Below are 24,951 nucleotides of genomic sequence, written 5' to 3'. Positions count from 1 at the left end.
GTATATAATATTGCAGATATTATATACTGTATTCTTACAATGAAATTAGCTAAAGAGAATGTTATTTCAAACTTATAAGGAAGGGAAAATATATCTGTAGTATATTTACAGTCCTATACTTATCGAAAAAGATCCACATGGAAGTGGACCCTCACAATTAAAACCTGTGTTGTTTAAGGGTTAACTGTATATAAAACATTATGATACTATACAAACATATATAAAATACATGTGTACCCATCATTGGATCAAGAAATGACATGATGCTGGACAACAGAAATCATTACCTAAATATATTTACATTATTTATGTATATTACCCTGCCTTCTTCAACAAAGAATTTGCATAGCTTGCCTTAATTTTAGCTCAGATTTAAGAAGATTCATCTATTCTTTTTTTAAAGGATTTTATTTATTTATTTGACAGAGAGAGAAAGAGGGAGATAGAGCACAAGCAGGGGGAGCGGCAGGCAGAGGGAGAGGGAGAAGGAGGTTCCCCGCTGAGCAAGGAGGCCGATGCGGGGCTCGATCCCAGGACCCTGGGATCATGTCCTGAGCTGAAGGCAGACGCTTAACCGACTGAGCACCCACATGTCCTGAAGATTCATCTATTGTAATGCAAACAAAAGGATATTTCTCAAACAAAAAGAAACAGTCATCTCCTGCCCTTGCCTCTAACTCATTTCTGTTTGTTAAATGCCGGTGGGATAACTGTGGATGCACGAAGTGCTGTTGTCATTTCTGACACCTGAAACGTACAGGGTGTGGGTCCCCTCAGAACAGCCTTCCGTGTGTTGGTTCAAGCACAGGAGACTATAAGCCTTACTGGAGACGCAGAGGCTGGAGATGTCTTTCACACTTGGCCCTTCTCAAGAGAGGCTGAAGATGTAAACTCAAAAGCCAACATACTCACTTGCAATGGACATTATACCTGGGGATGTGACCATTAAAGGCCACTTGCCACATCCCAAGGGAGAAGTCTGCTCAGAAAACCTCGTTGTGAGTCAGAATGTTCCAGGAAAGAGGGACCTGGATGGCTCAGTCGTTTAAGCATCCGACTCTTGATTTCAGCTCATATCAGGATCTCAGGGTCGTGAGATCGAGCCCAGCCTCGGGCTCCATGCTCAGTGTGGAGTTTGCTTGGGATTCTCTCTCTCCCTCTGCCTCTCCCCCTCCTGCTCGCTGGCATGCATGCTCTTTAAACGACTGAATGAATGAATGAATGCAACCTTAGAAAAAAAAAAAGAATGTTCCAGGAGAGGAAAGAACATCAAATGATTGCTGGGGTATGTCAAACAGGAATGGAACAGGGGAGAGCATATGAACATTAGGTCATCCACATCCAGGTTCTAATTTTGGCTCCAATCCTCAGAGGTTGTGTGGCCTCCTGCAGGGACCTCTCCTTCTCTCTGGGCCTCTATTTCTTCTTCTCCGTAGTAGGGATGACACTTGGGATTGTGCTGAAGAATATCTGCTCTAGCTTGCTCCAGTATTAACTCACTTCACCCTCAGGACCGACCTGCAAGGTTGGAACCATGAGCCTGGTTTCACCCACGAGCGGAAAGAGGCACAGAAGGCGGCATATCCAACGTCCTGATCCCGGTGAGAGGCAGCCCTGGAGTTCCATGTCAGGTCTCTGACCGCTAAGTCTCCTTCCAGCCCCTCCATGGCACTGTGGGCCTCTCCCCTGAAGCACGTGGTAGTAGGAGGTCATCTATGCAATCTCACTCTGCACATGTCCGCATTTTCGGCAGTGTGAGCATGTGACTTGCCCCCGTCATAAACACCTCCAGCCACACTGCCCTGACCTGCCTCCCTTCCCTCTTCTGATGACATGGCAGCCTGGCCAGGGTAGTATATTGCATACATTTCCTGCTGTTCCTACGATTTCATTATCATAGCAGGTGGGACAATAGAGTTACACAAGACCACAGAGAGCTATCAGATGTCCCCTCGAAAGCTCACCGAGTGCTTAATTAAAGTTTTTATAACTTTTTATACAGGTGAAGGAAACTTTTGGAGAGATGTAATTAAATCGCTAACAAAAATACATGAAAGTAGGTGAAAAGAGACTCTAACGTTCAATACATAATTGTCACCATCTGTCCCCACTCACCAAACCATCCTTGTTTATTATGGAACTTAAGGAAGACTCGAAACATGGGCCATTTTGGTCACCTAAATAGGCTATTCCTAGAAAATATACGTTTTCATCTTTTTTAAGTATAAAAATTAGGATTTTGTGCCTTATTGGCAACACATGCGGCTTGTCATTGTCAAATCTGGGCTCGGATGTGAGCTTCCCTGTGTAGAGTCTGTCTCTAACCTGGGACCAGTGACTTCCCTTCTTTGGGGTCTAGTTTCTCATTTTTAAATGGGCCCAATGGTTTTCTCTCTATAAGCTGTTCTGGGGCATAAACAAATGAGCAGATGTTAACAGACTTAATATATGAGTAATATAAACACTCTCTCTGCAAAAATGCCTACTGGGAAGGTGAGTATGGATGCAGGTGTGGTTTCTACTTGGGGTAGGGAATGTGGTGAGGCGGGGCGCTCTCCAGGAAAAAACAAAACAAAACCCACAAGTGGATGTCACATCAACCTGGATTCAAACTTTATCACATACCTGCAAGATTCTTAATCCATCAGGGACCCCAAGGTATCAACTGAGCTTACAAGCTATGTAGGAGAGCTGTGAAGATAAAATTGAACAATGGCTAGGAATAGGGACAGAGGGACAGCGGGAGGGGGACCCAGGCAGGAGGAGTATTTCAAGATTCCCATCTAGGGGTTCCTGGGTGGTTCAGTCAGTTAAGTGTTTGGCTCTTGGTTTCAGCTCATGACCCTGGAATCAAGCCCCATGTCAGGCTCTGAGCTCAGCAGGGAGTCTACTTGAGGTTCTCTCCCTCTGCCTCTCTCCCTGCTTGTTCTCTCTTGCACTCTGTCTCTCTGTCTCTCTAAAACAAACAAATCAACCTTTAAAAAAAATCTCCATTTCTCCCCCTTCAGCTCCTCCTCCCAACGCAACCCCCAGAAATGCAATGGTTTTACCAAGAAGAGAGAGCACAGGGCGGGCACCATGAAAAGCTTTGATTTCTTCCCCTTTTCTTGCTGCTTTCCTCTCCTTGGGACTTGTGCTAAGAACTTGGACTGTACAATTTCATATCATTTAAGAAAGAAGGGATATTAGGGGGCTGAAGGGGCAGCCACTTGGCAAACATGAAAGCCTGCTCCAAGACATCTTTATAAGCTCTATGCCCATCGGGGTGCTCTTCAGAGCTGCCTCCCTGCAGAGCTAACTGAGGCTTCAAGACCCAGCTGCTTACGCCCTGCCCTTCAACACGGGGCTTTCTTTTATCCTGTGATTGCTAGGGAGAGCTACAAACGGAATCCAGCGGGCAGCGATAGATAGCATTACCTGTTTTCCTTGTCATTTTTCGGTTTCATTTAGGTTCGACTGCCTTAAGCACTGGAAAAGCTTTACTTAGAAGGCTGGGCTCTGCACTTCCAGGTTCATCAAAATAAAGCAGAAGACGAGCTGCCTAGTTTTAAGGGCACAAAGGAAAACACAGTTTGGTGATGGGAGGTTTTGAATTACAGTGGGCAAAGATAGTGGCTTCTGCTTAAGACTTAATTAATGAGTGCTTTAATAGGCTAGGTGGGAGCCATTCAAGGACTTTATATAGAGTATCACTTAACTCTGACAAAACCATAGAAGATACATAGGATGAAGATACACAGCATGAAGAAATTGAGACTCAGATAATTAACTTGCCAAAAATCAAGTAACTAGTAAATAATGGAGATCCAGAATATAAGAAAGAAGGGGTATTAGAGATTCAAGGTGACAGTAGATCTTTCACGTTCCAAAAGTCATGCCTTGTCCATCAGGCCGCACCTCTGATGTACGCAAAATAAATATTGCCATATTTCTCCAAGTATAAGATGATATCAATTGTAAGATGCTCCTTTGTGTATCACAGTGGGGAAAACAGTCTGTGGATTAAACTGACAATTAAATCCAAGACATGCTTGGACTTCAGAGATGTAAAAACAGAGAAGAAAAAAGTACCTTTTAATATTCATGAAGAATGATCCTTTAAAAGTCAGCCAGTCTGAAATGGAAGGAACAGAATAGTTACTTGCTGGCCCAGCTTGAGGGCAGCCTGATGGCAGCCCAGGCGTATTCTGGTGACATCTTGCTTTCTCCAAAGCTCAGCATAAAATTCCGGCGGTGATTCAGGACCTCACCTGCAGGTGGCAGTGCAGGACACCGGATATGGCCTTTGGCCTCCTGGGGCGGTGTTTCAGGGGAGGAGCAGAAGGGGGCAGGTGAGAAACATGCTTCCACAGCTTCCATTTTTATTCACCCTTCTGTGCTCTTCCAAACCTCGGAGTCTTTTCCGTTCCCTTTTTCTCCTGTCTGGTCTCTTCTTTCTCCGCATTAACTCTTTTTCTACCCATATTTCCAAAGTCCAAAAGAGGTAGGCTTGCAATGAAAACGAATGCATCCTTCCTTACCCCCCGCAAAATCAGATCAGAAATGTGGGAGTTAGCTAACGAGAAGGAAGCTGGTGTCTTAGTTTCCTGTTATTCTGTGATGTTTGGGTGTCTTGATTGTATATGTCTGGAGCATATCCTAGATATAACCTCAAGATAGAGATTATTCCAGGGGCGCCTGGGTGGCTCGGTGGGTTAAGCATCCGACTCTTGGTTTCGGCTCAGATCATTATCTCAGTCTGGGATCGAGCCCTGCATCTGAGCTTGTCCCTCTCCCTCCTCCTTCCCCACGTGCTCTCTCTCTCAATCTAAAATAAATAAATAAATAAATAAATAAATAAAATCTTTAAAAAATGATAGAGATTATTCTATCTAAAGAACATTTCTCAGGTAGGTCTTCTATCTCTCGATGTAGCTAGTGATCAAACCCAGTTGTATCACTCTCCTCCCAGAATCTTGAAACACTTCCCCTGATTCTAGACAACTTCTCCCACCTCCTTGCATACCACCTAACCAGGCTCCAGCTCCCTGAGAACCTGTGAACACATCCTGTGTCCACTCCCAGTCCCAGACCTCTCGCCAAAATCTTCTTCCCCTCAGTCACTGCCCATAAAAAAGGCTCATTCTTCAAAACTAAGTTCAGAGTTCCTGAATGAAGTCTTTGCTCACTTAAACCTCATTGCCCTCCACCTATAGCTTTTTTTTTTTTTTAAGTTTTTATTTATTTATTTGACAGAGAGAGAAAGAACACAGGCAGAGGGAGAAGCCCCAACATGGGGCTTGATCCCAAGACCCCGGGATCATGATGGGAGCCGCAGGCAGTTGCTTAACCAACTGAGCCACCCAGGTGCCCCCACTTACAGCTCTTAACAGCTCTCTGTAAATATGTTCATTGGTATGCCAGTCACCTCATGAGTTATCAATGTGGCAGTCTTCCTCTGTCCGTCCGATTTCTATCCATATCCCTAGCACCTTGCACAGAGCCAAGGTTATAGTAGATACTCGACTGATATTTATTGAATGAATGAATAATTGAATGATTCTTTTCTAAAATATACCAGAACGGACAGGGAAATTATTTTTAACTTTTGCACATTAAAAGCTTTTAAAACTCCTGACATCCAGACTCCACCCAGAACCAGTGAAATCAGAACTTCTCAACTGATGTTTGGGTTGAGCCCAGGCATCGGTATTTTGTAAAGCTCCCCAGGTGATCTCAAGGTCCAACCAAGGTTGAGAATCACCTCCATGGCAATGGTTCTCAAAGTGTGGTCCCAGGACCAGCATTAGAATATTACTATCATCTTATTTGAAATGAAAATTCCTAGGACCCACCCTATACTGTAGAGTCAGAAATGGCAGGGCTAGGGGGATGGAGGGAGTTGACAACAATCTGTGTTTTAACAAGGCCTCCCATGATACAAAGTCAAGTTTGAGAAGCACTGTCTTAGAGGTTTACTTTAAATAAGTTATAGAGACTGTGTGTGAATGAATCTCTCCCACCTTTTTCTTCTAATTTGATTCTGGCCCCTATTTCTTGCATATGGCTGTGCTTGCAGACAAACAACAAGCCCTTTTTAGTTGAAGATTTTTTTTTTCCAATCTAGTTTTGTCTTACGATCAACATCAACTTATGGTAAAATAGCTTACCTATTTTATGTGTTTTTTTTTTTTTTTTTCAATCCTTAAAAAAACCAGAGAAGTATTCTCATGGCCATTTTTTCAAATCCTGGAACAGAAATGAACAAAATCCAACATACATGGAACTTGTCCCATATGCCAGGCATGGTGCTGAAGTGCCCCATCATCTTACAATAAATCTAAGACATCCATCCCACAGAGGCAGAAAGAAAGGCTGGAAAAAATAGGATGAGTCCACAGGGACAGAGCAGAGATGTGAACGCAGATCTGTCCTACCATCCGGTCGTTCTCAGGATTCTGATGACCCCCATTTTGTTATTTTGCCCATAATCCCATAGTTTTCTTTCTTTTTTTTTTTTTTTTAAAGATTTTATTTATTTTTGACAGAGAGAGAGAGTGTACAAGCAGGGGAAGAAGCAGGCAGAGGGAGAGGGAGAAGCAGGCTCTCCGCCGAGCAGGGAGCCCGATGCGGGGCTCGATCCCAGTACTCTGGGATCACGACCCGAGCCGAAGACAGACGCTTAACCATCTGAGCCACCCAGGTGCCCCAATCCCATAGTTTTCATGAGGAAAATCGGCTGCTCTCAAGAATCCCTGGCTAGCTCTCAAACAGGGTGGTCACTTTGAGCACATGAAGTACTCACGCTGTTTCCTGCTCATTTGCAGTGGAATACACTCAGGGCTTTCTTTTTCTCTAAGACCTTGGACAGAAACATGGTTTCACAATGCATCTAGGGTTAAAAGGACAGTTTTCTTCTAAAATGTCTACTTCTCTGAAACTCATATGCTTTGTTCCAAATCTGTGGTCTGAATTCTTGGATTCATTATTCACATGGTTCCTTTTTGAATCGTGAACCTTAGTAAAGTTGTAGAGGCTCTGTGCTAGGCTCTGTGGGGGACCAGCAGTGAAAAAGACAGACAAACCCCACTTGCTCACCTTCAAGAAGAACCGTATATATAAAACTAACCAATGAAGACACTAAGTCTAGATATTATGACTGTCTTATCCAGGGCAATAAGATAAGAAGAGGACCTCTATGAGTTCAATTCTATAGTGTCTTGTGTGTACGTCTTAAGAGGTCTTTTGAACAGAAAGATCTTTGAACCTATGCTTCTCTATTTTAGTTTTTTGGGGAACCGGTATGGATGGTGTTTATTTTGGGAAATAGAGTAAATATTCCCAAGTTTGGAAGAGTCAGCCTATCAGAAGATGCAAACCCAACATTCCATTTCTAAAACAGGACACCTCAATCATCAGACCTCTTTCTCTGGGGAATGGCCAGCCAGCGTCTTCAGCAATTATACCAGTCAGAGGAGAAATTTCCGTGACTTCCGTGGGCCATAAAAATCTGATACCGTCAGCAAACTGGAAGGCATTTCCAGTGAAGGTGGCTTCATATACAAAAGCAGCAGAACTGAGTACCACAAGCTCATGGCAAACCGCCAGGCCTGTTCCAGGACCCAGCCCTGCTCAGTGATGCTTATTCATCTGGGAGACTAATCCTAAATCTCAAATCCAAGCTGTGGGGCAAATAAGGCACCCAGGGGAGACTTTCTGTGCACCTGAGCACTCAGAGACACGCTCCACTTGCAAACACGTGAAAGAACCTGAAAAAGTAATCTTTTTTTAAGTCTTTAAAACATGAGAGAGCTGACCAAGACAGGGAGGAATTGCTAAGCCAATATGACAGAGAAACTGCTTACGTGGATAGGTACATCAACTTGGAAGAAAGGTTTGCCCTAAGGGTACTTGTCAAGCCCAGAAATTTTTAGATTTCCTACTGACAGCCTAAGGGGGCAAAGAGGATAGAAATGACAGGTTTGGCAAGGTCTTTTTTTTACAGTAATGGAACTGTTCTAAAATAAGCTTATTGTGATGGTTATATAATTCTTTATATATGCTAAAAATTCGTGGACTTGTACACTTAAAATGGATGAATTGTATGATATGTGAATTGTATCTCAATAAAGGTTGGGGGGGGGAACTCAGTGAAGTGAGATCACTTTCTATTTGAGGGCAAAGTTAGGGGGAAACTGTCTTCTAGAAGCTGGCTGGCCTCCCCCTTCCCCACCCCAACTGATCTGCTCTGTTGCCAGGCACATGTTTACCTTAGAGACAGAGCACCCCCCCCCCCAGGGTTCTGAGCCTCAGTTGAGACCCATAGAACACTGGCCCTTGGAGGCAGAGCTGTGGAGCCCTACACAGCCATGGAGGGCCTGCTGCCTGCCATCAGATCCACTTTCCAGTTGGTCCTAGAGCCCCTGTGGGGTGCCCTGCTGGTGATTTCTGAAAGCTGGAGACATGTTGCAGTTCTCCATGAGTTTCCCTGAGACATGCTGGCATATAATGTAATACTGGTTTTGACAGCGAAGAAACGACACATTTGGAGAAGTGTGAAGGTGCTAGGCAAAAGGTGTTTGGCCCACGCTAAAGTCTGTGGAAAAGGTAGTGGGAATATGGGACCAATGACACAAGCTGATGATGCCCTAGGGCTGCCCGGGGTGGAGGCCAGTCTTCCCACATTACAAACCTTATGCTTCTCAGCAGTAAGTACTAACCGCTGTAGGCTGTCACTTCAGAACACCATTGACTTTCTGAAAATGGCGCAGAAGACCCAGCCTCCTAAACTTTCCCAAGTGACTGGTGATAGACCCATCTTAAGAATGTCAGAGAAGAATGGAAAACAACTTTGGAAGAAAATAATGGACGATTTGAATGGAAACACTGACGTTCTAGAGAGTCCAGAACTGCTCGCCCAAGAAATCGCGAGATGGAAGCAGAGACTCCAGGAAACGGAGCAGGAGAAAGAAAGGCTAGAGCAGTCGAATGCAGGACTGCAGCGGGCTCTGAAAGAGAAAGTCAGCCAGTTAATACCACTGGGTGAAAACCTTCTGAAGGCCATCCCCTGGCCTTGTCTCCTTGGAGATCTCTTGGGTCACGTCAACTGGGAAGTCAAGCAAAAGAGGGAAGCAGAAAATGACAATCAGCCCATCCATCGGTCAGAGGGTGATCTGAAGGGTGTCACTGACGATGCTGATTCCAATGTGTCCCTTCAAAGTGCTGAAGAGAAAAATGAGGAACTAGCCAGACAACTGTGGGAAGAAAAGCGAATCAATGATGAGCTTATGGGACAAATCACAGATCTTCGAGCCAAGGAAGCCTCTTTGCAGAAGGAAAATTCACAGCTTCAAAGTGAGATTCAGCAGTTGAAACGGAAGCTTCAACTTCTGCCTCAATTATATCAAGAATACACCAGGGAACTTGAGAGAAAATCATTGGAGAAGGAAGCGCAGTGCTCAGACATTGAGAAGAGTCTTTCCTACACGTGTGGAAACATCGAGTCCGCAACTCAGATTCGCAACTTCTACAAGAAGATGTCCGAAGACACCCGCAGAGAACTGGAGGAGAGCACCTCGCACTGTCTAAAGGACATCCTCTTCTATGCGAATAAAGTCCAGGAGAGCTGGATGGCAGCTGTGCTCACAGAGCGAAAAGTCAAAGAGCTAAGGAAAGAAAATGATCACATCAGGCAAATGTTGGCCAAAGCGGAGTTCAACTTCCCGCCTTTCCCAAGTGGCCGTTTTGCTCCTGCTCCCCCACAGGCAGCCCAGGGAGGCCCAGAAGTGTCGGGGGACCCCCTGGATCCTCAGCACCCCCAGGAAGGAGAAGAGCCATGCCGCGAGGGCTCACGCATCCAGGGACACCCGCAGGTTTGACTGAGCTCACTGCAACCGGGACCTGAACGCCCACAACCACGGCATAACATCTGCATGTGTTTTCTGTCTTTGAAGTAGTTTTCACTTATCTCTTTTTGGTTTAGATACTGCTATTTAATTGATATTACAATTGCTTTTATTTAAGTAGATTTAGCATTATAGTTTTCAGATAGTATTTCTCCAGTAAAGTGTCATTTCCTGTAATTCTTACAAATATATTGTTTTCACATCATCAGACCCTCTAGAATTAGATAATATTAAGTATTGTATTTTGATTTAAATTAAAGATCCACAATTACTTTAACAACTATTGAAATTTGGCATGGATACAAACATTTAAAATAACATTTTTCTATGGCATGAGCATTTTTGTAGGCCATTTTGAAACTCACGAGCATGTATTAGAAGTCTGTACAAGTAATTTAATATATATCTGAATAAATTTTGATTTAAAATAATTGGAAAAAAAAATCCCCTATTCCAACTTCATAATATTTTGATTAGACTAGCTTTAAATTCATAAAATAACTTATCGTAGTTTAAGGTTTACAATTTTTTTCTCCTCTTGTTAACTTTTTTAAACGTTTTTCTTTTGTTTAAGATATTGTTTGCTCTTTAGACGTTTCTAAATTTTATGCAGTGAAAATGAAGGTTTTGCCTTGATGGCAAGCAAACACACACACACACAGCCCACCATGCCGATTCCAAGGCACCCTGAGTCGGTATGTCAGGAACCGAGGATAATAGAACAGTAAAGAAAGCTGCAAAATTGTAAAAAAAATTTAAAGAAAGAAAGAAAGAAACCATGCTCACACAATTTGTATAATATACCTAACTCATATACACACAAAAGGAGAGTTGCCCAGAAAGTGAGGAAAAAGCAGGGGGAGACTCCCAGATGCTAACAACAGGGGAAGCTCTTCCCAGCCCTGGGACTGCCTGGAGGGAGAAGGGGGGTGCAAGTGGGGGGCTGTCCTCAAGGAAGACAAAGATTTGCTGCAGGTACACATGACAGCCACCAGAGGGCATGGGAGCGCAGGCCAGGGGAGTGCACAGCAATAACTTGGAGAAGGACCAGCACACTTGGGTCTATACAATCTAAAGTGTGTGTGTGTGTGTTACTGCATTAATTCATATCCGTTTATTTAGTACAGGCAGATCTCAGAGATCGTGCAGATTTAGTTCCAGGCCACCACAATAATGCAAATGCCACCATAAAGCAAATAATTCAATAATTAATATTTTTCTGGAAGTCATTTTTTTTCTGGTTTCCCAGTGCACACAAAAGTTATGTTTATTACACTACACTGTCATCTAGTAAGTGCACAATAGCATTATCTCTAAAAAAATAAAAATTAAACCATGTTGAATTAAAAAATATTTTCTTGCTAATAAATGCTAACCGTCGTCTGAGCTTTTAGCACGTTGTAATCTTTTAGCTGATGGAAGGGTCTTGCTTCAGTATTTGCTGACTGATCAGGGTGGTGGTTGATAGAAAGCTGTGGCAATTTCTTAAAAGAAGACAACTACGAAGGTTGCCGCCTCAGCTGACCCTTCTTGTCACAAAAGACTTCGCTGTATCGGGCAGCGCTGTGGAGGGATGTGAAGAAATTGGAGCGCTGTTGGGTGGGAATGTGAAACACCATAGCTGCTGTGGAAAACAGAGTGGAGGCTCCTCCAAAAATTAAAAAGAGAGATACCATATGATCCGGTAATCCCACTTCTGAATATGTATCGCCCAAAACTGAAATCAGGATCTGAAAGGGGTACCTGCACTTCTAGTTTCATAGAGCACTATTCTTAGTAGCCCACGAGAGAAAGCCATCCAAATGTCCACCAACGGATAGATGGATGGGCTCAGAGAATATGGTATGAATGAGTAAAGAAAACGTAACATTATTCTGAAAAGAGAAGGAAATTCGGTCACACGCTACAATATGGATGAACCTTAAGGATAGTATCCTATGTAAAATAAGCCAGTCTTACACACACACACACACACACACACACACACACACACACACACACCAGATATTGTCTGATACCTCTTATATGAGATCTCTAAAGTTGGTGAAAAATAAAATAAAAAATAAAGCAGTCCAACTCCTACAAACAGAAAGTGGACCCGTGGCTGCCACGGGCTGAGGAGTGAAAGGAATGGGTGGTTATTGCCTGGGTATAGAGTTTCAGATTTGCAAGATTAAAATTTCTAGCAATCTCCTGCTCAACTTTGTGAATTTAGATAATAATACAAAACTACCAAACTTAAAAAGAATTAAAAGGGTAGATTTCATGTCATGTGTTTTTTACCACAATTTGAAAAAAAAAAAAGAAAAGGAAATGTGAGATTTGGGATTTGAGTGGTGGGGAATTAGACTTGAGCTCTGTCTCCGACCAATGACTTCACCTCTCTACGTTTCGGTTGAAGGAGTTGATCTAAATAATTTTTAAAGGTTCTACCCAGTTCTAAAATCTAATTGCTTTATAATTATAAAGAGAATATCTTAGCCATTGACTCTAAGACAAAGTCCTCTATAGTACAAAATGTTGACCTCCTTATCTTCCAAAAAATCCCTCCACTACACCTTGTCAGTCGTATCAGACAATCAATTCACATTGGATGCTCAGTGATCAGCATCTCACTAAAGTAATTCATGCTGAAAACAACATGATGATAACTTGAAAAAGGACGTTTACCTCAAGCCGAAGGAGGACCAAATTTTAAATATTCATATTATGCTCATTATATTTTTGATCACTAATCTTTACTGGATGTGTATGAGAAAGATGAGAGCAAAGGTCATTAGAAGAAAGAAAACTATCTCTGAAATGACCCTGATATCAGGTGAAGATCATCTGAATGCAGGAAGTACTAGAGGGATGGAAAGGAAGGAGCAGAATTACGACAGGTTGAGGATGGAACTTGGTGGGTATTAGACAGCAAAGGATCAGAGGATTTTCTAAGGTTTCAGTCTGGAGGGATGGGGGTAACAATGAAACAAGCAATGTTTGTAGAATGAAGGTGCCTATGTCGAAACACACAGGAGAGAGATTGGGTCCTGGGATGAAGAGGCATCCTGGGGAGACTGCATGGGTACTTCTACATAGTGTTTGAAGAGAGACAAGAGCAGCAAGGCCTGGACCGATCCTTGGGGCACAGCGGCAGTTAAGCCAAAATCCTCACACTTGCAGCAGGTGTCTTAGGTGTTACAGAGTGTAATGAATAAGAAAGCTTATGAACGAGGAAGAAGAGGCCCTGGCAGGGGTGTAAACAGGGAGGAGGAAGTAACCAAGACAGAGAAATGAAGCCAAAGGGGCCAAGGGTGAGACAAAAGAGCGCCCTGCAGCAGAAGTCAGAGGAAGGGGCTGGTGGGGAGGTGTTGGTTAGTGTATCTTTGCTGCCAGAAAGGTATGGGAAGGAGGACATCCAAAGTGAGAAAATTCCTGAAAAGGCAGGAAGGGAAAGATTTCCAGGCTCAGACGAGAGAATCAAGTTTGGAAATCGAGGAGGGAACGGTGGAAGGATGAGTGTAGAAAGAAAGGTTATTTGTTGGAATGTATGGCCACAAGCCACAGCAAAAGAACTTTGCTAGCTCAAGTAGAAAGGAATTTATTTGGAAGGCTTTGGGGCAACTCCCAAAATGCATGCGAAGGCCAGATAACCAGACTCGGCAAGAGGGCTGAACCAAGGGAGACTGGGCCTAAAAAAGACAGGTGAGCTCCAAGCACAGCATGAGCTTGAGTTAGGCCCCATCACTGGTACTAGACACATACCAAGGACACAGGTGTCATCTGGTCTCCTCTACGGTCACCTCAAAGCTCTGAAATCCCCAACTGTCCTCCCAAGATTCAAAAGCCCGGTGCCAAGTGTCTTCTTAGCTAACCCTCCATTATCTACCCACTCTCCCCCCGCCATGACTTCTAAGAGCACCTGACTATTCCGCTTTCTGAGACATACTTGATGTCCCACCAGATACCCAGGGCAGACATTCTTTACAAAAATAAGGCTCTTACAAAAACAAAATAAAACAAATGAACCAAAAGCCTCAAAGAGTCAAAAGTAGTCAAAACAAGAGACATTTCTCTACCACTTCCCACCTCGCCAATTCTCAGACCTGCATTTCAAAACCAAAAGCAAAACAACGTATATGATGCAAAAGTCTTCTGCCTCACATAAAAACAGTCTGCCTTCGTACCGCCGAAAACACTCTACTTCCCAGAGCAAGCCATTAAAATCTCTCCACTCTATCCAAGCTCCAGCCCCAAGACCCCCGACTGACACCCTTTCCTTTGGTTTGCATTCTCTAGCAAGCTTGTTCTGGTATTTTGCAAACCACAAAGCAGTGACAAAGTCAGACAACACTAATGCATGTGTAAACTTGGTGGAAAGAGATCGAAAAGGAAGTTAAAACACTGAGATGATACAATAAGGCACGAAACTCTGGGTAATGGCTTTAGTTCTCTTCTCTGTGGCAGGTCTCCGCTGTGGGTAACATCAACGGCTTCCCTACGCCCGAGGCCCCTCCACGTCTACTTTGCCTTCAGCCAGCACTTTTGCAGCTGGGGACACTTAATCCTCGGGGTGAGCCTGTGACCCTCAATGTCACACATGAAGATGTCGGCTCTGGGTCATCCTGCGTGTATAGGATTACAACAGCCTTTCAGAACTGCCTTTCACTAACTTTTTCTTTCTTTTTAAAACATCCTTTGGTTTTATATTGGGAAGAGCAAAAATAAGATTACTTGATAGTAAATCGCCCCTACCGTACAATTACAAAATGCTGCTCTTTACCACATTGTAAGATTTCAATACGCAGCCAGCATATTTCTGATTTCTTCATGGGGACTAATGTGATATAATAACAAAGATGGCTGTATCCTCACCAGGTAATTCAAATCCCCACTTAAATCCTCCACAAGTGGCCCCAACTTTTCTCTTGTCAAAATAAAGACTAAGACGCAAGATGGTTTAGGAACAAATGAAAACCCCATCGCCTTCAACCGAACTCTAGCTCTATCTGTGCAAATAGTAAGCAGTATTTCCCTCTGATTAAACCATCTTTCATTTAAAGAACTATTTCACACTTGAAATTCTCACGCCATATGCAACTGTTATGGGATAAACTACGTTCCTCCAAAATTTATGTTGATGTCCTAACCCCAGGTAACTCAGAATGTGAATGTATTTGAAGATAGGGCCTTTTAAAGAGTGATTAAGCTAAAAGGAGACAATTAGGGTGAGCCTAATCCAATCTGACTGATGTCCCAATACGAAAAGGAAATTTGGACACACAAAGGGACACCAGGGACATATACACAGAGAAAGAAGGCAGCCATTTGTAAGCCAAGGAGCAAAGCCCCAGAAGAAACCAAAGCTACCTCTACCTTGATCTTGGATTTCCAGGCTCCAGACTGTAGGAAAATACGTTTCTGTTGTTTAGCCCCCAGTCTGTGGTACTTTGTTATGGCAGTCCTAGGAAACTCATACAGCAACCCGTACAAAGAGACCAACTGAATTATTAGTAAAGAAAACAATGTATGAATTGCCATCTACTTTCATTGGTGTTTTAAATATTTTTCCCATGTCATGAGTGGATGGATTTTGTAATTCCCAGTAGGAAAACATACCTGAAAAGCCTAATGGCAAATCAGTTGTAAAATGTTTTTGCTGTGTCGGGGCAGGCAGTAAGGACTGTCTTCGAAGTCCCCCGACTTACTTTATTAGAAGGCCAGATAGATGCTGGCTGCTTGCATGACTGTGTCCCTCGTTAAGTGATCTGTGTTGTTTTTCTTTCAGCAAAGGCTTTATTTGTTTAAAAGACATGAGTCTTGACTTCCAAATTCAAGTGACCATTTTCAGATAAGATTCATAAGTGTCCTAGGTCCACTGCCCCCACCTCAGACTCTCAGACAGGGAGTGTTGTACAGGTGACTTATGAATGAAGTAATCCCAAAGGCAAATTAAGTCAGAAGTTCAGGAAAATAAAAAGGAGGAAGCCAAATAAGGACATGTCTTCAAGCAAAGTTTTACAGATAATCACTTCAGGTTTATCCCATGATGAGGATCACTGGATCATGAGAGTGTAATTTACACCTCAGCCCTGTCCTGACCCAAGGCAACAGCCATGGAACTTTCCAACTCCCAAATCCATCAGTCACTGGCTTAGGGGAGAGGAAATTGCCAGACTCTACCAGGCCAATCCTTTGGGGGGAAAAAAAAGAGCTTCAGAGGCTGTCTATTGGGACCAAAAGTGCCTCAAAGTCCTGGGGCCCCAAAAGTAAAATAAAAGGGACTTGAGGAGGTCTGGTGGGAATACCAGCATTATACATCACAGTAAACACTGAATCATTCTGTTTCTGCAGCTCATCTGGAAGATTATGGGTCATATTCTGGAAAGTCACCTAGACTTTTGGGGTCTGCATTGCTTTAAGAACTTCAGCATCACTCAGATTTTTATTAGGTCCAGATATTCCTATCATTTCTACCATGCCCCGCCTCCTATTCCAGGCATTCCTTCCTCAGGGAAACCAGCTGAAATGAGCTACCTGAGCTATAGAGTCTCTGTGTTCCCTCTTCCTCTGCCCCGCGCCCCACCTTCTTCTCAAACCTTCTTCACCCGGCCCATCCTCTTTCTGAGGGTCTCTCTCTCTCTCTCTCATCACATCCTTCACTCCTACTCTGTGATGTTCTACATTTTTCTGGACTCTTGGTTGGATTTCTTTCAGCACTGTGCTGGCATCCTTATTGTAATCTGGTTGACAAACAAGAACAGTATCATGGGCTGACTTTCCGCAGGGTCTTAGAAGACTGCGTGCTTTCTCCCGCCACCCCGGGCTGGGTTGAATTAGGACTTACATTCAGGTCTCTGTCATGGCCTCCAGTGGGAGCATACACGTTTTGCAGTCTGAAAAGTCCCTTGATTTCTTGGCCTTTATATTGACTAATTGAGAATTTGGCTTAATAGGATACAGCAAAAGTAGGCATAAGAGAAATGTGAGTCATATGCTGATACAATTTATCTGTGCCTGTGGAGCCTGCTCAGGCCTAATCTTTACATAGTGCTTGGATAGGGTGACGCTTTGCTGAATGGAATAGATACACAGGTCATAATGAGTAACTCAGGGCCTAGGGTCACCTGGTTTTCCATAACCAGGAGTTCAGTTTTTATCAAGGCCCAATATCAACCCCAAAGCTCTTTCTGTAGAAGAGAAGAAATTCCTGCTAAAAAGTAACTTGACTAAATCCTCAGTGGTCTGAGATTCTCCTCTTGGGGTTTGTCATTGTCTCCTCCAGTATCTTGATATACTTCCAAAACTTTAAGTGCCATTTATTGGATCTGCTTAGACTGCAATCTGGACCGTCTAGGGAAAATTGTTCTGGATCCCATTCCAATTGGGACACTGTATTCATTTTCTAGGGCTGTTCTGTTGTAACAAATTACCACAAACTCAGTGGCTTCAAACAGCAGGAATTTATTCTCGCACTGTTCTGGAGGCCAAAAGTTAAGCATCAAAGAGTTGGCAAGGTTGGTTTCTGCTAGAGGCTCTGACGAGAATCTGCTCCATGCTCCTCTCCTAGATGTTGGTGCCTGTGGCAATCTTTGGCGTTCTTGGTTTCTAGATGAATCACTCCAATCTCTGCCTCTGTCTTCCCATTGGCCTCCCCTCTGGGTCTGTTTGTATCTTTCCCTTTTCTTATAAAGATATTTATCATTGGATTTAGGGTACATGTGTTTATAAGGGTGATCTAAATCTAGGATGGTTTCCTCTAAGATCCTTGACTTAATTATGTCTGCAAAGACTCCTTTTCCAAATAAGATAACATTTACGGGTCTTGGGATTTAGGACGTGGACATATATTTCAACCCACCATAGAATTATTTCTGATTACTCAGTTATTAGCTTTAAATAGCCATCCAAATCGAACATATATTCTTACTAGTACACAATACAAGGTGGAGGAAACAAAGGAAACCTGTCTTTTACTTTGGAAAAAAATACCCCAACATCTCTAAGACTATGAGGTAGTAGGGTTTTCACAGAATTTATGTCCCTTTCCATGACATACATAAGTTTTACTAAGGCCAAAGAATTTTCTTGTATTCATATTCTAGCAGCTCATGTCACCAGTATATTTGGCCCATGTAATATGTTATGAATGAGTGAGACAGTCATGCCTCTGTAGACTAAATTGTGGCATGGAGCCGAACAGTTGAAATAATTTTGAGGTAAGATGGTTATGACATGCTGTTAGATATCTACCTACGTAAAATAAACTATCCCAGTGGATCAGCAGGAGCACTTTTATTGCTTTGCTCCTCGAAAGAGATCACCTCCAAATAATAAATGCAATTGGAGTTGCCACCTGCTAAGCTTTAACAATTCATTTTCATTCTCCAAGACCAATCCAAGATCAGTTGACCTGGCCAAACCTGAGAGTTAAGTAAAAACAAAATAGAAATCACCATCCTCACATCTTGAGCCTTACTTAATGCCCATCACCCAGTGTGATGAGCACTGCGTCTTACACACAACCGATAAATTATTGAACACTATGTCTGAAACTAATGATGTACTATATATGTTGGCTAATTGAATTTAAATAAAAATTAAAAAAAAACATCATCCTCATATTTTCCCAGGAAAAAATTTTTTGGGGGTAGCATTAAATTTAGACATTTCTCCATAGAAATTGTAGTATCTTTGCTTTATTAGTTTGATAGCTAAAGGGAGCTCCATAGGCTTCAACTTGGCTCTTCTTACCTTAATAGCTCTTGTATCAAAATCTGGAAGGCCAGTTCTTCCAGGATAGAGGGTATACATAGCAACTACATGCTCACCAACCAGATAATTGATTTTGTATCAGATAAAAGGGTTTGTGATCTACTAAAAGTATGAGAAGCATTTGTGAATCAAAACTCCATTTGTTTCTTGACCCTTGTAAGACTCTGTTATGACCAGTGCAAAGCAATGGTACACTGAGATCCCAAGAAGTGATGTTACATATAGCCAGTGTCCAGTGACCCTCGGAAGATTTGAGTAGCTCATTCTCTTTAGGGGGAAAAACAAAAAAACCTGCTACATAGCTGAAGGGAAGTTAAATAAAAGATTTAATCTGTGTATTTCTGACTTTTTTTTTTCAAAACCTCAAAGGTACTCAGTCTGAGAATCAGGCAGTGAGGTATGACATTTTGATCCAAATTCTATTCTCTCCAGACCAGGAGCTAATTTTCAATTATAAGAACCACGAGAAAGGGGATTTCCACTTTGGAGAAGATGGACTCTTCCCAATATTTTTCAATATGGACTCTTCTCAGTATTTTTCTCTGTTCCTCTTACTAAGTACAACTAAAAATCCTGGATGTCTTCTCTATTTAAAGGAGAAACAGAAAAATCCACAAATACAGTTGGAGACTTCAACACCCCTGTCAACACTTGATGAAACAACTCAACAGAAAATCAGCAAGTATAGAGAATACAAGATACCCTCAACTAATAGGATCTAAATGACATTTATACAATATTCCACCCAGCAACTGCAGGACACACATTATTTAATTGCCTGTGAGACACATATCAAGATAGACCATGTTCTGGGCCCTAAAACAAACCTCAACAAGTTTAGAAGAACTGCAGTGATTCAGAGTGTGTTGTCTGACCACAGCAGCATGAAACTAGACATCACTCATGGAAAGAAAACAGGAAAATCTTCAAACACTGAGAAACTAAAAACACACTTCTAAATAATACATGGATCAAAGAGGATGTCTCAAGGGGGAAAAAAAAAAATTAACCTGCATGAAATTATGTAAACCCCTCATTCCTTCTTTTCAGCTCTCTGGGGTATGAGGGCAGCTGTCTCATTCTATCTTTCTGGAAGATTCCATGCCCAGTGAGCCTTCTAATGATAGAGACACCATGGCCCCAATACTGACTCTCAGTGGGCACTTTTTCCCATATTACCACATGCAATAATTACATCAGTTATTTAAATATTTAAATGTGGCTTTCAGAATCCTGTTTCTTAAGAGAAAAGAAATTTTATTACCTTCAGCCACACCTCAGCCAGATAGACAACCCCAGATAGCCACTGCTGTTCTATCCCCTTAGATTATACTGCCTTCAAGACACTCCTGGATCCCACACTGTAGATCACTGGGTGTAAGGACACTTGGTTTCATACAGTGGAGCCCAACTCTGCCTATGGAGACTTGGTAACTTCCAGAACTGATGGGAAGCTGGGTAACCAGGCTTTGAAACTCAGCTGGGATGAGGAGAGACCAGACAACAGTGAGTATAAGCATCTTCTTCCACAGAACTATCCTTTTAGGACATCTCCACCAGCAACACTATCACTAGACCACAACATCATCATTGCAGGACTCCTGATGCTTCCATAGCGCCCCCCCACCCCCGAATAATGTTCCAACTCTCTCTACAGGACACGACCACTCATTTAGGAATAAACGTCCCAGACAAGAACATCCATCTGGCCCCCATGCCACCAAGTCAGGATTCACAACTGCATTTACTTGCTTTCACCCTAATAATTATGCTGTCTTGTTTCCCAAGGATGGCCTTTAAGATCTCGGTAAATTCGAAGTGTGCAGGTAAATGATGGGTGGATAGAGGAGATGAAATTGATGGGCTAAAGAAGGTGGATTAAAAATAATCTATTATTAAATTCTTTATTTGCCTCTACCCATTGATTGGCAGAAGGGATGGAATGCCCAGGCCAAATTTTATGGTGAAATTTACTGTATTACCTTACTGAAAAGACCAGGAGTAGATCTGACTTTAATTGATAATTAATCCAGAGTTCAACGGTCCAGACCTTGGTTTTTGTCTGCTTCTCAGAATCCATCCCCTCACCTACGCCTCAGACTCAGTCTTCTACTCCACATGGTGACAAGAAACCTGCTGCTTCCCTGGGGTCCTGGCCCTCTCAGCTTTAAGCCAAGTAATAATAAGAAGAAGGGTCTCAAGGGTCTCTTTCATTTGAGTTCAGCAAACCCTCAGTGTTTCTCACTATGTTAGCCCCGAACACATTCCCTAAACCCTAACCTGTCACCACAGTCAATATGATGTTCTGCATTGATTGGCCAGGCTGGTCCAATTCCTAACTTTTGGAGGGGTCTAGAGCAAGATTATAAGTAGAGGCCCCTATAATATATGTCAAATTATTTTAAAATTATAAATCAAATGACATGTTAAATTAAATATATTCTACCCTCTTAACAATATACTTTAACAATAACCTGGGAGGAAGGTCTGCATTTAGAATTCTTAGACTCCTTAGAGGCCTGCTCTGGAATATGGGCATCATGGAAAAGGGTAGCCCAAAGCCTGATGAATTCTCTTTCCTTTCTTGCCTCTGGCCTATGGCCTGATGAATTCTCTTTCTTTTCTTGGCTCTAGCCTGTAGCCATATGTACACATGTGGTCACTCTGGCATGCACATCCATACTTGGTCCACAATGCCACAAACAGCTAGCTATTAACCACCCCGGTGAGCACATACCAGCTGCCTTGTCTGCTCTCAGGAGAGGGAAGAGGCCACCATGTGACTTGGAAGCAGGTAGAGATGTTTAGGCAGGTCATTCTGGGATCCTGGTTACTTAGATCTAGAACATGGACAAAAATGGGAAGTGGGGGGTCCTGTTGGGCATATCAACTGGGCTCAGTGTATTCTCCACAGTGCAGAAGAATATGATGCAGGAAGGCTGAAGCAGGACCCAAGATAGGGTCCTACTTGCACAGATCTGGGGGCAGTGCTGAGCAGAGGGTCAGCTTCTTGTCCTTCCTTATAGCCAGGAGTGAAATCAACACCATAGGAAGCACAGGGCCATTGAATGAAGATCTAGGAGTGGTCCTCCAGAAAGAAATTAGAGATCGCCCTCAGACTTTGGATAAATGGATATCGGGTGGCCAGGAAATAGCAAACGCCAACTGCACGCGTGACTTTAAATATGCTTTAAAATTGGACAGGTGTTTTTGGCTCCCACTTTGTTGCTCTTCTGGGTCCACTGTGGGTCAGTTTGGTTTCCTTCCAATTTAAATTTCACTGCTTGCCTCCATTAGCCCCGTGCCTTTCTCTGCTGCGCTAGTGATCCCGGGCTCTGACCCAGGCAGAGATTCCACTGGACTCTCTCATGGAACATCACCCCAGCCACAGCCCATTGCCTCTCATCCAGACGATCGTAACTGCCTCCTTGTGGGTCCGGTTCTCTGAATCCTGTTTTTTCCCTCACCCTTACACCCGACACTCTACCCCTCACTGCTGCTGCCTTCTATCAACAGACATTTTCCGTTCTGTAGTCAGAGCAAGAATCTTTTAAAAATAATTTTTAAAAACCTAAATGTTGCACCTGCTATGAAGACCCCTAGCCCTCAGGACAATGCTGCCCCTCAGTGTGGTTGGCAAAGCCTGCATGGTCTGGTCCAGGTTACCCCTCCTCAAACACCTCTCTCCGCTCTGCCCCACGGGCCCTCCCTCCCCAGTTGTGGGGGATTTCTTTCACTTCTTTGGATCTCTCTCTCTCTCTGTCTGTCTCTCTCCCTCCTTGTCTTGACTCTCTTATCTCCATAGTTTCACAAAGTATTTTCCCTCTCCTAAATCCATTTACATCTCCTTCCTTTTACTTTATTTTTTTTAAATTTTTTTTATTGTTATGTTAATCCCCATACATTACCTCATTAGTTTTAGATATAGTGTTCCATGATTCATTGTTTGTGCATAACACCCAGTGCTCCATGCAGAACGTGCCCTCCTCAATACCCATCACCCGGCTAACCCATCCTCCCACCCCCCTCTCCTCTAGAACCCTCAGTTTGTTTTTCAGAGTCCATCGTCTCTCATGGTTCTTCTCCCACTCCGATTTCCCCCCCTTCATTCTTCCCCTCCTGCTACATTCTTCTTCTTCTTTTTTTCTTTCTTAACATATATTGCATTATTTGTTTCAGAGGTACAGATCTGAGATTCAACAGTCTTGCACAATTCACAGCACTTACCAGAACACATACCCTCCCCAGTGTCCATCTCCCAGTCACCCCATCCCTCCCATCCCACCCCCCACTCCAGCAACCCTCAGTTTGTTTCCTGAGATTAAGAATTCCTCATATCAGTGAGGTCATATGATACATGACTTATTTCGCTCAGCATAATACCCTCCAGTTCCATCCACATCGTTGCAAATGGCAAGATCTCATTCCTTTTGATGGCTGCATAATTTTCCATTGTATATATATACCACCTCTTCTTTATCCATTCATCTGTTGATGGACATCTTGGCTCTTTCCACAGTTTGGCTATTGTGGACATTGCTGCTATAAACATCGGGGTGCACATACCCTTTCAGGTCCCTACTTTTGTATCTTTGGCGTAAATACCCAGGAGTGCAATTGCTGGATCATATGGTAGCTCTATTTTCAACTTTTTGAGGAACCTCCATACTGTTTTCCAGAGTGGCTGCACCAGCTTGCATTCCCACCAACAGTGTAGGAGGGTTCCCCTTTCTCCGCATCCCCGCCAACATCTGTCATTTCCTGACTTGTTAATTTTAGCCATTCTGACTGGTGTGAGGTGGTATCTCATTGAGGTTTTGATTTGGATTTCCCTGATGCCGAGTGATGTTAAGCACCTTTTCATGTGTCTGTTGGCCATTTGGATGTCTTCTTTGGAAAAATGTGTGTTCATATCTTCTGCCCATTTCTTGATTGGATTCTTTGTTCTTTTGGTGTTGAGTTTGATGAGTTCTTTATAGATTTTGGATACGAGCCCTTTATCTGATATGTCATTTGCAAATATCTTCTCCCATTCTGTCAGTTGTCTTTTGGTTTTGTTGACTGTTTCCTTTGCTTTGCAAAAGCTTTTTATCTTGATGAAGTCCCAATAGTTCATTTTTGCCCTTGCTTCCCTTGCCTTTGGCAATGTTTCTAGGAAGAAGTTGCTGCGGCTGAGGTCGAACAGGTTGCTGCCTGTGTTCTCCTTTAGGATTTTGATGAACTCCTGTCTCACATTGAGGTCTTTCAACCATTTGGAGTCTATTTTTGTGTGTGGTGTAAGGAAATGGTCCAGTTTCACTCTTCTGCATGTGGTTGTCCAATTTTCCCAACACCATTTGTTGAAGAGACTGTCTTTTTTCCATTGGACATTCTTTCCTGCTTTGTCAAAGATGAGTTGACCATAGAGTTGAGGGTCCATTTCTGGGCTCTCTATTCTGTTCCATTGATCTATGTGTCTGTTTTTGTGCCAGTACCATACTGTCTTGATGATGACAGCTTTGTAGTAGAGCTGGAAGTCCGGAATTGTGATGCTGCCAGCTTTGCTTTTCTTTTTCAACATTCCTCTGGCTATGCGGGGTCTTTTCTGGTTCCATACAAATTTTAGGATTATTTGTTCCATTTCTGTGAAAAAAGTGGATGGTATTTTGATGGGGATTGCATTGAATGTGTAGATTGCTTTAGGTAGGATTGACATCTTCACAATATTTGTTCTTCCAATCCATGAGCATGGAATGTTTTTCCATTTCTTTGTGTCTTCCTCAATTTCTTTCATGAGTATTTTATAGTTTTCTGAGTACAGATCCTTTGTCTCTTTGGTTAGATTTATTCCTAGGTATCTTATGGTTTTGGGTGCAATTGTAAATGGGATCGACTCCTTAATTTCTCTTTCTTCTGACTTGTTGTTGGTGTATAGGAATGCCACTGACTTCTGTGCATTGATTTTATATCCTCCCACTTGACTGAATTCCTGTATGAGTTCTAGCAGTTTTGGGGTGGAGTCTTTGGGATTTTCCACATAAAGTATCATATCATCTGCAAAGAGTGAGAGTTTGACTTCTTCTTTGCCAATTTGGATGCCTTTGATTTCTTTTTGTTGTCTGATTGCTGTGGCTAGGACTTCCAATACTATGTTGAATAGCAGTGGTGATAGTGGACATCCCTGCCGCGTTCCTGACCTTAGGGGGAAAGCTCTCAGTTTTTCCCCATTGAGAATGATATTCGCTGTAGGTTTTTCATAGATGGCTTTTATGATATTGAGGTATGTACCCTCTATCCCTATACTCTGAAGAGTTTTGATCAAGAAAGGATG

Source organism: Halichoerus grypus, chromosome 8 (genome assembly GCF_964656455.1).
Source record: "Halichoerus grypus chromosome 8, mHalGry1.hap1.1, whole genome shotgun sequence".
Taxonomy (NCBI): Eukaryota; Metazoa; Chordata; class Mammalia; order Carnivora; family Phocidae; genus Halichoerus; species Halichoerus grypus.
The sequence above is the reverse complement of the archived record's forward strand: the minus strand, read 5'-3'. Positions refer to the sequence as shown.